At 36.6% G+C, this 5,273-nt stretch overlaps 1 protein-coding gene across 1 annotated transcript in view; it reads right to left on the bottom strand.

Annotated features, from left to right (window-relative positions):
- tmem51a (transmembrane protein 51a) overlaps positions 1 to 2,244 on the bottom strand; it is a 7,925-nt gene extending 5,681 nt beyond the window's left edge. The window contains exon 1 of the mRNA XM_014017889.1: positions 2,027 to 2,244. The gene's annotated coding sequence lies outside the window, so the exon portion shown is untranslated. The remainder of the gene's footprint in view (positions 1 to 2,026) is intronic.
- Between the last annotated feature and the right edge of the window lie 3,029 nt (positions 2,245 to 5,273).

Genomic DNA, 5,273 nt, shown 5'->3' with positions numbered 1-5,273 from the left:
ATTATTAACACTTTTGTAAGTTTGAGAGTAGGCTAATGCTTCACAAATCTTTATCCCAGTCCCCAAATAATCCAACATTGAGGCTAATTTAAGAAAGGGGGTGGGCACAATCTATTTTCTGTTGCAAAGCAGAAAATATCATTTTGTACAAATCGAAATATTATAAATTAGGGCTGCCACRATTAGTCCACTAGTCACAATTATGTCGACTATTAAAATCGTTGACAGTTAATTTTAATAGATGATGCATCGTTTTCTTTCTAAATTTGTTTTTCTCTCTGAACTGTTGCGGCGCCTTCCACTGCCGTGTCTGCCTTTCTGTCCTTGACACACCCACTAATCAAAATAAATAATCTGTGATTAGTCGACTATAAAAAATAATCATTTGTGGCTGCCCTAGTTACCACTACTGCGCATGTGTGTTCAGGACGGAAAGGCGGACGCGGCAGTGGAAGGCGCCGCAGCASTTTGGAAAGAAAAACAAATTTAGAAAGAAAACAATGCATCAACTATTAAATTAACTGTTGACGAYTGAGCTATACAACTGAATGAGCTATTACTTTTCTTTCAGGAATAAAGGTAATTGAAATGCATCATGTTTTCTCACAGCACTGCAGCTCTAGGAGTCAGATTATGAGGCACCTAAAGATGCCCAACTCTAATCATAATATAACCTCTGACATTTATCCTTAAGCTTGAGTTCATTTTAAAAGGAGACACATCATGCTTTCAAATCTTTCTTTTTCAYACTGGGGTCTATATAAAGTAAAAGTGCAATGCTTTGGTCTGAATTCCTCCTTATTGTAACTCCACAAGCCCCTTTCACCCCTTTCTTTGGAGGTGTGTCTCAAATCAACTGTCTTTTTAAATCCAAACKAGGCCACTTCATCTAGGTTCAAAATTCAACTTTTCTGCACTCCTAATGTCTTCAAGTTAGGGTTGGGCAGTATTGCCAAAAAACAATCACGATTAATTGTGGTATTTAGGCGATAACAATTAATTTGACGATTAATCCCCTGGAGTCCCTGGTCACCCTTTAGTCACATGACCAATTTACTGGGAAAGATTCTTCAGAAAAAAATCTGCTCCAAATTGTGTCGAAATTGCGGACTTCTTCAGGCTACACATCAAATTTAAAATTGTGTTGATAGATAAATTACACAACTTTTTTCGTCATATTTGAAGCAGAGAGGAGCACCGAGCGGACTGACGATTAATCGTATTAATCGTCAAGTGCCAAAATAAAAATCGATTAACGTTTTTCTGACGATTAATTGCACACGATATGATTATGCCCAACCCTACTTCAAGTACACAACAAATGCATTTAACAGCTAAAAAAGGGTGGATTGTTCCATGATATGGTATGTTTGTGTACACAAAAACCATTTAAGAATACAACACAACCCAGTAAGGACAAAATGGCAACCCCTAAATACCAAGGTGAAGGTGAAAAGTGACAAAATCACTCATGAAAGAACTTAAGACTAAAGTCATGACTCTGAATCGAGTTAATATTAAAACAGCTCATTGATTTATTACCTCATCATTAAAAAAAAAAATCTTAACCAGCCTGCTTCAAAATCGTGTTGACCCAGAGGTGCAAAGGAATGTAACACGAGGATGATCACAGACTGGGACGGTTTTAGAGTCCAGCCTGGGAGGTTCACTTCACCCGGCAGTGTGGTAAGATACTGACACGTTAAAACAAGCTTAATCCTGCACACAATGCATGTGTTATATGTGTCTGCACACAGTTAAACAACTAGACAGCGTTACGACTCAACATAAAGGCCAGTAGTTTCAGGAAATGTTTCTGTTGTTGTTTGACCTACAGGCTTTCCACCGTGACGTGTTTGTTAAACACTAAGCGCTTTGTTTATGTTGAGCCCAGAGGGTTAAAATCGTAGCAAACAAACTTTTAACTATTTACCCACAAATGTAAAATAAATAAAAATAAAAATAAAAACACCATTCTTTTTTTATTTTCATGGGTGCGAGCGAGTATACCGTGATTCCCACTCACCTCCGCATCATCCGCTTCCGCTTCTTCTTGATTTCTCCCAGCTAAAAGCCGGTGAGGCGTTCAGGGGCAAACTCTTCCCACGACGGCGGAAATTTCAGAGGTTTTTTTTTTATTTGATGGCAAAATTCATCTGAGAATCAGGAACTTTCCTTTAAGAAGGCTGGGCCCCGGTCAGACAAGAAGATCGAGAGGAATCAGGAAGGAGGGGTCTTCGGCCGCGCTTCACTTCCAGTTTTATTAACCCTTTCACTTCCGGTTTGTTCACAGACAGAGAGCAGAGGGCAGGGGCAAGCATTCTAGGAATTTCACCCCTGCTCTCAAGTTACTTTGCAAAATAATGCAAACTGGGAGCCACAACTAATAGAACCAAATGACTTGCGTGGAGTTTGTCTTTGCTGTAGTTCCACATTTGCTTTAAAATTACCAGGAAAATACACATAAAATGTAATAAAATAAAGTAATGATAATAATTGGCTTACTTGTTTGTAAAGCCTTGACCCCTATAGGCATCATGAGTAGCTACTTCTCCGGAAAGGTACGCTTTATTAGGTTAAAGACTGCCTGTAATCTACACTTGTTCAAATAATTCAATTTAAATGGCATTTTAACAAGCTTTGGCTGCAGAGTACATCAATTGTGGCTGTAACTGGATTCAAACAAATACTTCTTCAAGTACTTGCTTTCATATCAGAACTTGATTAGATTATTTTCAAAGTTCAAGGCCAAAAAGGTGTATTTATGTTTATTGCAGTTTATTTATTTTTTATTTTTTTACACTGCAGGGAAGGGTTTGTCACTGGAAAAATTGAGTTTTCTGTGAAAATACAGTGCGATTCCTGTCTGGAATGACTGACATTTCAAAACACATTTGTTAACTTAATTGTTTGTTACACTAAGTGAAGGTTAAAATGATCAAAACAGTAGTTAAACGCTAAATTTAGAAGAAAAAATGATTGTTAAAAAGCTCTGATTAGCAAAACTGTAACTAAAAGCGAAAATACCAAAATCATAAGTGCAAGCTAAATGTTGCAGATCAGTTTAAAGTATGAGAAGACCAAAATAAAGAAGCTGCTAAAGCCGAATTCAGAGAACAATGTTTTGCAGGTAAAAGAAGGGATCCCATTGTATTTCTTTTGAGATGTTTTTTTGTAAATCAAGTTGAAATAGATAAATATAAAAATGTTGCATGATAAATGCATTATGTGTAAGCCACAATTCATTATTGCCAATGTGCTCTTTAGCCACAACAACAGTGAAAAGTTGTTGTTCTAGTTTTACAGCTTTTTCTGGAACCCTTTCAGTTTCTGTGTTTACAGATGCGGTTGTGTTTGGTAATTTTCCATAGATTCTTTTACCATTCCAGCAAAAAAAAAAAAAAGGAGAAAAAAAAGAAAGAAAGAAAAAAGAAAAGAAAAGAAAAATAGGCATTAGTGACTCATGTGGAATTACTTTACTTTCACATTACAGTGTTTTTTTATGATGACATAATTGAAATTCCAAAGAGGATGGGCTCTATCTCAGGTAAATGAGTGAGCATAAAAGCCTGGACACTAAATAAGCCTTCTTACTTATTGTCAGCAGTTTGACTGAAAAGAACTATGACTAATTTTCATTGTTGAATATCAAAGCTTTTGCTGATCCCACATTTTCTCAAGGAGTGATGACAGTTTGTTGAGTCAGTTTTAAAACGACAGCAACCTTTCACTTTTCACTGCTTTCCTTTCTCACCATAGCGGAACAGTCCCGCAAAAATCTTTTGCAGCCCAGTCCAAAATCTACCATCAAAAATCTCAGACAGTTTATGAGTCATTGTTTTTCATGTTGGATGTTTAACAAGCAACAAATTGAATTAATTTACGTCAGTGGCCCAGGTGACTTCTCTGAACTGTCCACACTTGTTTTATTATCCTGTATCATTAACTTTAACTTCCTCTTTGTAAATTTACCGACAGGTCCAGTCATGTGACATRGACAAWTATGTATATTAGTCATCTGTTTGTGAGGTTGTACAGAAAGTTTGTAATTTATTCTGTACTTTCAAACAGTTCCATAATGTGTGTGCTACCCTTTGCTTTTCTTCTTCATCATCCCAGTATTATTGTCTTCATCTTCCTTTTCAGTAAAGCAGCCTTTGTGTTTTGGTCTCTGGGGAAGCTTTCTTCCGCTTTAGCTTTTGTCTGGTTTCTTTGTTACAGTACATGCACAMACAGAGAGAAGGGGGGAACCTGTGTGAACAAGCGCTGATTGCATCTCCTTGTCTGGATTGATCCTACATCACTGCCAGTCTGTAATCAAATCTGCTGGCAGCCACAAAGGAAAACATTACACTGAGAAATAAGCCTGATTTACACCCTGAATAAACTTTATGTGAGGCGGTTTAACTTATGAATACGTGCAATTGCTTCACTCATTAGAAAACCCAAGGATAGTCAAATAAAAATAACCCTTATGATTTATTCTCATCTTAAAATCTCATTAGCATCCATTGTTGTGCAGCTGCTGATTTCTCTATTAAGTATTTACCCGGTGGAACTTCCTCCTTCCTCTATTATATTACTAATATCACAAAGAATCATTACCCAGCCAGGTGGTTTGGCAGACAGGTTGTAGGTGAGGTTAAGCACCCACTTTGCTGTGTCATCTTTATGGCATAAAGTCCAGGTCACTGTGAGTAAGACAAATAAGTTATACCATGATAAATTGTTTGTCTAAGTTTAAGGCTGAAAACTGTGGTAGAGATGGAATATTTTGGTTTATTCCGACTACTGCGTATTTCATGAAGTACATTTTTAAATGAGTGTTGTTTTTTCCTCATTTTAGCTATTTTTAGTCACATGTTTCACTGTTTTTCTTTACAGTGGGGATTTAATGTTTTTATAATTGTTGAAAGCAAACATTGTTCTTGTTTTCTTTTTTTCATGGTTTGTGGTTGTCAATTTTCTTTTTGTATTTTGTTGCTATATAAGTAACAAGAATTCAGTTGATTCTGGTGTTAAATAACTATCTGACTTACTGATGCATCCCAATATTTTTTCTGGTTTGGCATATAGGAACTATTTACAAATCATCTATAATTCTGTACCTGTTTGTCTGTAGAATTAGCTTATATTTCTGTGCAGTAGGGAGACCGGGGACAGTCGCAACATGTCATTTTTCTCCAAACAGAAACAAGCTAGAATAACGACACTCACACTGTACATGCTCAGTAAGATGCAGAGAAAAAGTAAGCAGATTCAAAAACTGCTCC

The sequence above is a fragment of the Austrofundulus limnaeus genome, unplaced genomic scaffold (genome assembly GCF_001266775.1).
Source record: "Austrofundulus limnaeus strain Quisiro unplaced genomic scaffold, Austrofundulus_limnaeus-1.0 Scaffold178, whole genome shotgun sequence".
NCBI classification, from domain to species: Eukaryota; Metazoa; Chordata; class Actinopteri; order Cyprinodontiformes; family Rivulidae; genus Austrofundulus; species Austrofundulus limnaeus.
This window is presented reverse-complemented; position numbering and strand designations above follow the sequence as displayed.